Below are 12,539 nucleotides of genomic sequence, written 5' to 3'. Positions count from 1 at the left end.
ATGTTTTTCAAATCTCATTATTAATTTATGTTGGTTAAATTAATTGTGAGAATAACCCTCAATTTTTGTAGCATTAAGTTGAGCCAAAAATAATTTACAGAATAGTTCTTGAATTAATTTTGGTTTGTGCACTAAAATTGAATTTAATTAAGTTAGAGTTCTTTTAATTGTGCGCAGCTGTGCTATGTGCGGCCAGCACATGCTAGCAGTGCGCTGGGGCTGCTAGGCAGCACCCAACTCGAGTGCCATCAAGGCTGCTCGGCTAGGCAGCCTAGCAGCACCCAACCCTCGGCTTGGGAGGCTAGGATTTGGTCTAGGCTTTCGATTTTGCAATGTTGTTCAAAACGAGGCTAGGCCTCGGTTTTTCACGTACTTGCAATTATTTTGAAAAAAATTTGGTTAATCGGCTTAATTAATTTTAATTGGATTAACTTTAATTAAGTTGGATGTGGAATTTTGTGGGAGCTTCATTAATCGCTTGAGCTATTATTGCATTAATTCACATAATCGGATAACATCTTTGACTAGTTTTAATTAGTCGCGTTAATTGGATTAACCACCTAAGTTAGTAATTAGTTTTGCGCTCATTTTGAATTGTTGCTTGATTTATTTTGTGAAATGCATGAGCCATTCACTTTAGAAGTGAATTGATGAATGGAATAGATATTCTAATAGGGGTTTTACAAAATGGCAACTAGTGGGGCCCGACTATGATAGTAAATACGGCCTGCATTCCGTTTTGTATTTATGTTAATCTAAATACGAACTGCGTGCCGTTAAGTATTTTGTACTTAAATTATTTAGATTAGTCCTAGCTTTTCTAGTAGTTGCATGATTGGCGGTGATGTGTCGAAGACGGCGTTTCTAAGAAGACGAAGCCAAGAAGATGCAATGAAGGCCCTTGAAGATTTGAAGATTCAAGTTTCAAGGGGTTATGCTAGTTGCCAAATGCATCTCTATTTATGCCCTGTATATTTTGCTTATATATAATTGCAATATTAGATGCATGTTTAGGATTTCGAATGTTGAATGATTAATTTAGTTCACTTAAATCAACCAACATAGAAACCCTAAGTCCCAAAGAATATTGAGTTAAATTTGCCATTCCAAAATGACACTTACGGAACTAATGAGAATAGTAATGGGCTATGCCAAAGCAAGACATTAGTACTTTCCTAGGGATGTAAGGTATGTTGGTGGGCTTGCCAAAGCAAGGCATCATATACACGTTAGTTTTGGTTAAACTTAACGATATCAATAAGGAGTCCTTAGATGTCGTGGCAAATGCGACAATTTATCGAACCAAGAATAGCTTAGAGCTATTAGCAATTAGATTGCTTACCTTAAAATATTAAGTGTTAAGACAAGCCAAAGCATGCTTAATAACTTTTGATTTTTGTGGTCTTGGAATCGTTTTATTCTCACCTGATTGGGATATTTATAAATGGGTGAATAGAACGTTAATAATAAGTTAATTGAAATTGCTAGTTTGCATGTATTTCAATGCTTATTATGTTATCTTGATAAATGGTAATACTTTGCACTTATATTTGTAGAATTCTAAATCAAATTATAATGTTTCCAACGATTGGTAAAAGGAAATCTTTTGAGAATGGCTCTTAAGGAAAGATAAGGAATTTCTAAAATACAACTTCTCATAAATGACTTTTATGGCTTAGTCCGAAACGACGGTTGGACATCACGTATTCAAAATATTAGGTAGTTTTGATAAACATGAAGTATTGAGTTGAAAAACTCAAATTGTCAATAGTTGACAACCAACATATCTTTTCGCTTCATACACTAATGAGTAGGACTCATTGATGTAGTAATTCAAGTACGAATTAAAGGAAAAGATGGAACTTTGTTTTACGGCGCATTAGATGCTTAATTATGTCTGAAAAAGTATAAAAGTCAATACACTTAAAGAAGTGGTTCTTAAAGTTATGAGATGATGTATGATAAGAAATATAGGAAACAAGGAACAAAGAAAAGGAATTCAAGGTTCCAATTCTACCTAAGAGTTCATGCTATCGTAGTTAAACTTAGCAACATATCTTCACAAATATTAGATACTGCTTGAGAGTTCCACTTTCGAAGTGACCTCAAAACAAATGAATTTAAGCCAAGTTATTGACTTATAAGCTTGGAATGAAGCAAGTAGTGCTACATTAGTTGTAAGGTCATCTGATTTGCTTAAAGACCTTTTAAAACTAAGGCTGGAATAAATATGGTTATTGTGTTCCATAATCAGCAATCATTTTGTTTACACACATAAAGACTCACATTCAAAGTAAAAGAACAATAGTTGTTGGTTTTATTTGAATGACATGGTTGTTTAGGCCATGAGTCAAGGATGCTTGATTATAAACAAACATTTCCCTAACATAAACTCACAAGGTTCAAGTCATGGACATGATTAGTGTTCCGTCTATCTTTAGAAATGTCACATCAACAAGAACATACTCAAGGCTCTATTAGATAGACTCTTGAAAGTAGATCGATTCGGAATTTTTCTATGGCAAGCAAGTCTTACTTGTTGAAATCGAAAAAGAAAAGAGCTATTGTGCTTGGTATAGACAATTGACTCCAAAAGCTAAAGAGGATTCCATTACTTCAACGTTTTCACAAAAATTTGAAAGAATATGACTATATTCATCAAAAGTGAACAAACTGGATTTTGAGTAGCTCAAAAATTCAGTGAAGTATAGAATAGACTTGGGAAGATATCAAAACATCTAGATTAGATCAAGCGATGTTTGCTTGAGCCAAAAGTGATCATCTCAAAGTTATGAAATTGAAATTTCATAAATAGCTCCACAAAGAATATAGTATGTCTTCACAGAGACCTCGATGCCATTTGGAAATGACTCGAACGATGATGGATCACATCCCTTCCTATAAAGTTCTTACAGATTTGCACAAATGACTAATGTTACACTAAATAAAATGTCAAAGCTAAGAAAGGACACCATATTTAGTTATGAATATAAATAGTTTCTAGCGTCTTTTCAAGTATATGTCTAGGGCTCTTAACTTAGTGGGAGTTCATTGGCTCAATGGGAGCTAAGTGGCTCAATAAGGGCTAAGGTAGCTCGAGTGGGAGCTAACTGTTTGTTTCACAACAAACTTTTACCCAAAGACAATATACATGTCTCTTTGTAAGCATTCAACTGAGACTACGGGCATTACTTCCACAACCTGATTGAGAACATAGTTTTTGTTGCTCTAAGTGATGTCTTTCTGGAAAATATCACATTTTCAAAACGACAAGTGGGAGGAAAATGAACTTGATGACCATCGAGATTAGCAACAAACTAGAAAAGAGAATCTCGGAAGACTTTAGAAGGGTTTCATGAGATTGATTGATCAAAAATACTCAAAGGACTTTACAAGTGCCTTATAAGAGAATTCATTACTCACAAAAACTTTAGAAATGTGGGAGTAAGATCAATATAATCAAAGGGCTTTAAAAGCTCCTTGAGACTCAGTGTTTGATGCAATTACCCCGCATAGGTATAGAATTCACCAAAAGGCTTGGATTGAATCCTGTAAAGTCTCTATTAAGTTAGAAATAAACCTAAGACTTACAAGCATACTATTTACTGTTGGATGGTAAGGGAATAGTGTCTTGTAAATTAGCTATGACAAATCCAAATTCCGAATAATGGTTAGAGGCTATAAAAATCCAAAACAGACTCCATGTTTGAAACTTGATTAATTTGCATGAAGGGTAAAGACTCATCAATTGCAAATAAATTTTCAAGGAGAAAACTAACAAATATGGAAATGTATATGCATACATAGTTAGATTGGTTGAAAAGGTTACAATTAAATTCACGGCATTTATTTAATAAAACCTATCGGAATGCTTAAGTCTTTTCGTGATTATTCTAGCAAAATTGCGCATATGAAATATGGCAAAATAGATATCGAAACTGCCTTCCTAAAAATGGGATTTTGGAAGAGACTATGGAAATAGTCTAAGGGTTTTGATTAATCAAAATTATGCTAGATTTGAATGCAAGCTCAAGAAATCCATTGGTGGATTGAGGGAAGCATGTAGGAATTAGAATGGGTTTTCTCATAAAGTTAATATAAGGTTTGGCTTGTTGAGAAACATGGAAATTCTTTATTGTGAGCAAAAGTCAATTTTGTAAGGTCCAATAAGAATTTTACGAACTCTATTGTAAAATAACTATCAAATGCTAAATGGTTAGATTTGAAAGAATTTTTCAATGATGGACCAAGCTAAAGGCGATATTTAGTACATAGTGGGAATTAAGATCTATTGGATAGACTTAATAAAATCTTTGAACGAGTAAAGGAATTTACCGTGTTAAACATGAAGGACCTGAAAAGGCTTTTAACACATATGTATAAAACTAAGCAAATGTTTTGAAATAAGTACAAGCTAAGCAAATACTAAGTCAAACTAGAAAGACTCTAGTAGAGACTTTCAACCGTATCATATAGCAAACAGTTTAACAAGACTCGGTGAAACTAGATGAGCTAAAAGTCACATGAATGGGATGAGATTGAGAATATTTCAGCAATTGAATCCATCATGTATACTACGATATGGAATCGTCACATGACCTACATGCTTAGAGCATGACAAGTTGATTTTAAGCAATGGATTTTTAGGTTATGATCAAGAAAGTCCAAAGTACTTGGTTAAGTAAAAGGATGAGTTCTTGATGCATGGAAATAAATATAATATGAGTATTTATGTTACAAGCACAACCTCAGCAAAGATTAGATCGTTGATGAGGAAGCCATTTATAAGCACGAGGTTAAGACGCGTTGTGGCTTGAGAATGGCAACATGAACTTATGGCCATGTATATAGTGTGGAAATTTAAGGTAAATTTCCATAATAACAAATGATTAGGGTATCCAAATCATTGTGAGCCAGTTGGAGTAAAATCCAAGCAAAGTATCATTAGGAAATCTACTAAAGTATATGTTGAGAACATTGCTTCCTAGAGGCAATAATAAGGAAGTTGGTAATCGGATAGTTCGTTGTTGAACTTTGATGATTGTAGGTCGTCAAGTTAAAGATCTCAAATCATGAAAATGAGTGGGAGCCATCACTTGGACAATAAATCCTAAATCGCATGTAATCCATAACACTCTTAAATCTTACCATCTTATTATGAGAGTTTTTGATAATGAAGATGCTAAGTTTTGCAAAGTAATCATAACTAAACCTATGCAATAAGTGAACCCCAAAATTCACAATTGCATAAAAGAAATCAAGCATATAAGATATGGATGTGATTTCTATAGATGTTTTGTTAAGAGTATTACTCTTAAAACATTTGGGGAAAATCATTTATCATAAGATGAAACGTTGAAAAGTTTCGTAGTGGAATAAAATTTACCCTTATTCCACAAAACTATTTAATTGTGGTTAGAATTAAATAATAAGTCCATTCGATTTGACGATATTCAAAAGGGGTATCAAGACAAGTCTTGGATAAAGAAACACCTAATAAGTGAACGCTGCATATCATATCGAAATTATCCCTGATCGAGGTCATTTGAAAGTTGGACGACTAATGACCGCATAATATTAGTGTGTAGTATGGTTTTAGCACTGTTTCTTGTGCTACAAGGACAAGAATGTCATAAATCACTTGCACATGTATTATTTTGGAACTATACTGGATCGACATATGAGAATACAGTAAGAGATTTAACAATCGTCATAAGTATATTACTCATTATGGCTATCGAACCTCTTTCCTCAACCATGAGTATTGTTAGTTAGTTCTCTTGTTTGAGTACTAGTCTGCTTTGATGTTGTAAAACATCTGCCGTACAAGGGGATTATAAAGGCAACACTTGGGCGACTAGGACCTCTTAGTAAGGAAAGCTAACAATGCCAGACTGGGAATGTCCCCCAATTAACAGTAGGGAACATGTCTTTGTTGTTTACAAGGCCTCTCGAAGAGCGAGACTGTGAAAATGCATGGCCATGCTCAAATGGATTTTAGAAATCATCTACTTATTAACAGTCGAACTCGAACATCGAGAAACACTTCTGGACGTAATAAGGATGACGGTGAATCTTACCTTATAGTTCATGATGAGACATTAAGTGACATAGGAAACATGCTATACACAATCAGCACCCTTGTCCGGAAGGACAAGTGGGAGATTGAAAGGAATGATGTCCTTCGAACAAGTGTATTATTCCGATAAAGGGTTCAATATTAATTAGGAAAGCTGATTATTCAGTGAGATCAAGTGATCGAAATGCCTAGCTAGAGACCGCTTCCGATCAGTAATATTAATGTATAATTAATATTACAACTTAATTTTGACTGAACCTTTCGGGTCACACCCAATCGTGTAACCGAACCGAAGCGACGAATTAATCCGAAGGATTAAATGAGTCGATAGAGATTTTACGAACTAAAACGTTGGATTCCGAGCTTAGAGCGTCGAAGCCGAGGGTTGAAAGTCGAGTTGAATTTAGGAATCAACGAGACGAAAAAATCAGTCAAACGACAAGTCAATACATAGCCGTAACCTCACATTAGCCTTGCTAAGCGAGGGCTAGGCTATGTAGGGTTACTAGCCTAAACGCTAGCAAGGCCGCAAGCCCAGCAGCTTATGCGCGTGCTGGATGGAGCTTGTTGGCCGAGCTCGCGTGCTAGCAGTGCTAGCAAGGCCAGCCGCACGCTAGTGCGCTAGGCCTCGTGTTCTACTGCTAGTGTTAGCTAGCCCGGGTTGCTTGCCTAGCAAGAGCAGCAGCACCCCGCATCGCACAACAGCTTGTGCGGGCTGGCGAGGGAGGCTAGTGCAACAACAGCGCCCAGCAACAAGCAGCCCGCATATGCGTGGCTTGCTGTTGCGGGCTGATGTGGCAAGGAATAGCTGGGCAGGCCTAGCCAAGGGACTAGGCGCCAGCGTGGCTTCTTTGGTGCCCAAGGCGGGCTGCCAGCTGGCCGCCTCCTATTGCACCATTTGTGTGAGGGGCGGTTTACTTAGGGAGCAAGGGGAAGGTGGTCCTCCCCTTGTGGTTCTCACCTAACCCCTTGCTCACCTTTTGCCACTTGTCGTTTGATGATTGCCTTGCCATTTTAGTTTAATTTATAATTAAATTAATTCTTTCTTTTGGAATTTTACCAACTATCCCACATTGAAAGATGATGGGAAATCTTGGGGACATTTCCCTTTAAATACCCATCATTGGGTATTGGGAAACTCACTTGAGTTGGTGAACTTTAAGGGATCTCCAAAAGCGAGAAAACCTATGTTTGTAAACTCTAAGTTGTTTTGGTCTAGCCCCGACTAAGCTTCGGGGTAAGGACCAGTTACGGTTCGGTAGCGAGGGTGTGAGCCGTCGGAGGTTCTCGCACTAGCGGAACTTGCGCTTTCAAGTTCGAGCTCATCGGTTGAGCGAAGCACGCTTCTAGGGTGAATATTCTTTCTCTCTCTTTTCTCTCTTCTCTTGTGTTTTGTTTACTTGCATGCTTTTATTTATGTTATCATTATTATGCATACGATCCAGTTACCGGGGTTTGTTTCCACGCGGCGTCAGACACCTCATAACCTAACATTTTATAAGTTAACAGAGTAGCAAGAACAACAATCATTCATAGCATCTTGTAAAATGGTAAGACATTTTACAATCAATCATACATTTCATTATATCATAGAACTCATCAATATAATATCCATAAATTGCTCAAATTCAATCCAAATGGCCGAAAATTTTGAGCTTTCCATAGCTCAAATTTTCGGACCTCTTGTGTAGATTTTAAGGATTAAAAATGATTGTGTAAATAATATATATTGTATAAAATAATTAATTAACAAAATACCAATTATTCACTAAATAATTTAACTTAGAAAATCAGATTTTCCTCACTAGGAAAATCCGAAACCCATAGCTAATCATTAGGAATATCCGAAATATCACTAGGCGAAAAACATAAATAGGCACCGGTTCAAACCACCCTATGGGCACCGCTTTTGAACCGTTCAGTGTTTGAGGGATGCCAAATCTCTGAAGATTTGGCACCGGTTCAAAACCGGTGGCTATTTAAAGATTTGACACTGGTTAACCGGTCCTAAATACCCTCTTTGGCACCGGTTAATCGGTGCCAATTACCCATGGCGCTTTTTATTTTATTTTATTTCAATACAATAGGCACCGGTTTTGACTTAGAACCGGTGTCAAAAGTCCCCAAAAAAAATTTTAAAAAAAACTTTTAGCACCGATTCTTTTCCAAAACTGGTGCCAAAAATGCCCAAAAAAATTTAATTTTTTTTTTTTTTTTTTTGCATTTTTTTCACTTAAATTGTACCAAATACTTATATATAATCATAATATACATAAAACACATATATTTTGTTCAATAACTTGTAATATTACACTTTAAAAAACTGAAAAAAAAACTACACAATCAAAGATAAGAGGCAGTAGCAATTCCTAAATAAGACTTGACTGCATCCATCTATGCATCTGGTGCAAAGGAACCTGACAGAAAATGCAGAAGATAAATTAAGATCACAGAACCAAAAACAGACAAGCAAAACAAGCTTAAAAATTTACTTACCAAAATATGTTCTCGGCTTTCTGGGATACTCCACTCATTTGTTTCTTCATGGTTCCTCTTCATAATCCTATCAGAAAAGAAAGATCCGAACAACCGAAAGCATCTTTGCTTGATGAGCAGCTGGTTTCTCCTCCATTAAAAGAGTCTGCTGGACAATCATTCTCCCCGCAGATTGAATTCTTACTTGTGTACAGTCGACTGTTCAAAATGCAACTCTCGAGACCATCATATGTCATGATTCCTGAAAGATGTTTGTATAAATTATTGCGACTATATCTAACATACAAAAAATGATGACAAATTTACAAGACATATTCCCATTGAGAGTAAAAGATTAAGTTTCAAGAGTGACGCATTCAAATTATGTCAATGCAGTAGTGAATCTGGAAGATCAATTCCTATTTTCGTTATTTAAACACTGGCCTACAAAAAATTAGGTATTTCTATTACCTTCATAAGATAACTATGTATCGACTCCACGGGATCTGCAAGGAAGGAAAAGCATAATTTAGGCTAATACCTTAAAACTCTATAAAGGTGCAATCATTCTGTTTTTTGCTATTAGAATAATATAATATCAAAAATCAGAAGAGGAAAAAATAAAAGGAATTCTTGACGCAAGATAGAAGCACAACTATACCCTCTAGAAAGTATCGGACTCAAGCAGTAGTCCCCAACTTCCTTTGATAACAAGCTCCAATCACAATGCACCATATCAAGGCCCTTCCGTTCAATTACCTATAACAAACATTTAAACTTACATTACATACTTGAAGCAGCCTCACTTCATATCTTCAAGAAGGTTACTAAAGATACCTCATATGGTTTTCATACACCAAATTATAGATCAGAAATGTACCAGCTGTGAGAATCTTGGTCTTACTTAGAGAGATTTTTATAAGCCACTTTAGATTACTGAGATCGTCTCAAATGGACGACGAACCAGCTAATGATTCCAATAAATGTAGTAAAATAATGGAGCAGCAGCAAAGACATAACACTAAGAGCCAAAAACAGTCATAATATGGAAAGATTATATTCTAGCCAATAACTGAAACCAACACAAACCTGGGCATCTTCTCTTACACGTAGATTCTGACCGGTTGGATTAAGCAAATCATTGATAATCTGAAATCACAGGATTCAATTAAATACAATTTTACTCATAAGTAAACCCCGAAATAAATACTTGAACCAGAAAACTTAATAAAAGAAACATGGAGCAGAAACTCTCGCCCAGGATTCTCAAAATCTTTCTTCAAACTAGAGTCACCTGCTTAATTGGTTCTGATTTTACATCTTGAGATCGAGGAACATCCTTATGGATTGTAACTGGCTTCAAATCCTCCTGGTTTACTGTTTTAGACTCAACATGATCATCAACCAGCAACATAAAAAAAAGGGGGAATAAACACCACCAAATTCTTGCTAAACATCTTGATATTTAAAAGATCAATAAAATGAAACTTGCTATCAATATTCAGGGGGCATAACATATCAAAAATAAGTCAATGTAACCAGAAACTTCAAATGTCAAAAATTGTTACCTGTTTCACTGTTCCATTGAGGGGTAACAACTCTGGAGATGGTGGAGTTGAGATAACAAGGTTCACTCTCATTTTTATCTCTTCAATATACTTCACACCATCCTTAGAAAACTGCAAGACAAACAGTAACCATAAGTCCACCAAAATAAGCATATGTGCAAACTTTACTTTTTCATCATCCTTATTACTTTTTCATCATTATTCTCAAATCTCAAAAGCTAAACTTTGAAAAGCAGGACTGCAGGAGGCTGAACAAGCCAAAATCAGTTACTGGTCTCTAGCAAAAATCAGCTAAATCCAACCCTAATTTCCAGTTCAACAAATTCATCAAAAAATGATATTGGGTCTAATTACTAAATTCACTAATAAAACCCTAAATTCAAACCCAGCTAATCCTCACCAAAACAAACAATCAAACATCCAAATTAAAACTGAAACAATCAAACATCCAATCAAACAAAACAATGAGAATTGAGGCAAACAGTATCCAGAACAAGAACAAAGCGAAATGTTGTTTTCTACATCGACTTTAAACACAATAACAACCGTTAGCAGAGAAATGAAAGGTTGTAGCCTGTAGGAGTGAAATTCTATACTCAAATATTCATAAAAATATACATTTAAGCCAATCTTCAATGTACTATCTCTTTTAAGCCAATCCAAAATACATAACTATTTTGAAAAATTATAACTTTATCTGTTCATCAACATCATAGACGTCCGTCCAAAAAACTACATTCCTCCAAACCTTAAATCAATCAATCAATTCATAATACTAGTTCAATCAAAGAATACAACTAAGAATTTGACACCTGAAACTCATCATATAATAATAAAATTGATACCTGAAACTTTTGATTTGGGTGATTACTCAACAGATAATCGAGCAGAAGAGAGAATCCAGCAAGTCGTATCAAACCCTAAATAAACAAGCCAATAGCACAATTTTAGCAAAGGTAAAACCCTAGATTAACTATACTAACACAAATAATTAGTGAAATTGATATTCATTGATTAAAAAACTTCATTGATTAAAAAACATTACCTCAGAAGTTGTTTCAATGGAGGAGAAAGCTCAGAACTGCTACAATATAACGCAAAGCTAAATAACCCAAAAACCCTAACCTCGAATTTCTGATTTTTGGTTCGAAATTGATTCGAATTTGTTGTTGTTGAAGACACACGCACATCGAATTGATTCAAAATAGACGCACCCAGAAACCCTAACCTCAAAGAGAGAAGGAGAAGGAGATCGAAAGAGAGATGAAAGGAAAGGGAAAGTGGTGGTTATAGAGATCGAAGGAGAGAGAAGGAGTTTGAGAAAAGTGTTGAGAGAAAGCTCAGAAGCCCCTTCAATGGAGAAATTCGAGTACGCTTCAATGGAGGAGAGAGAGAGGCAGATCAGATGAGAGAGGAGGAAAGATCGAGGAAATGAAAGCAAGAGAAAGAAAGAGTATATCCGGTTTTTTTTATTTTACAATAGATTTCGCACCGGTTCGAACCGAACCGGTGCAAAATCCCTTTCTCCCTTTTTTTTTTAAAAAAAATATCTTTTTTACTTGGCACCGGTTTGAACCGGTGCCAAAAAGATAATTTGCCACCGGTTTGGCTGGAACTGGTGCCAAAAGCTTGTTTTCCAATCCCGCCCGTTTTTTTAACCACCAGTTTTCAAAAACCGGTGCCAAAGGTGGGGTGCCTTTGTCATTTTTTCTACTAGTGTATATTTACACACACACTTATGTATATATATATATACAAACATACCACCTTATTCACTATTTCGCCAGTTTCCCTGACATGACACACCAATTTCTAAACAAGAAATAGATTAAAATTGATTTTTTTTTTTTAAAAAATAGATTGAAATAAATGAAAAAATTAGTCGAGCTTTTAAAAAAAGAACATTACAACTATACTCCCTCCTTTTATTAATGAGGACTTGTTCTCTTCAACTTGTTTCAAATACTTATTACTTATTTCTTAATAAATTCATATCAGATCAGACAAGACCAGAAACATTCATATTTGATCATATCAAAACTTTTAATATCATTTATTTGTTTTTTGAATAGTAAAATTAATTCATTAATAAAAGTCATATGATATCTACAAAGATTATCGAATTTAACAAATACATAATTTGAATCAAATAAAAATTACCTTCATAAAAACTACGATCGTCAAGCAAATCTTGCAATGTAGGACATCTCCTGCTTATATCGTTAGAGAATAGAACCTTGTTAGAGAGACAATCTAACAATCCCTCGAAGTTGTGAGGATCATCGGATTCTTGTATTTGAAAATTTGATAACCTTTTCTACCCCACATAATTTTTCACCAACGAAATAATTTTACGGCAATCCATTAGATCTATTATCCCAGATTTAAAGCTAAAGAAATTCACCCTCGAAAAGAAG

Source organism: Chenopodium quinoa, unplaced genomic scaffold (genome assembly GCF_001683475.1).
Source record: "Chenopodium quinoa cultivar QQ74 unplaced genomic scaffold, ASM168347v1, whole genome shotgun sequence".
Classification (NCBI taxonomy): domain Eukaryota; kingdom Viridiplantae; phylum Streptophyta; class Magnoliopsida; order Caryophyllales; family Amaranthaceae; genus Chenopodium; species Chenopodium quinoa.
Note: the sequence above shows the minus strand (reverse complement) of the source record.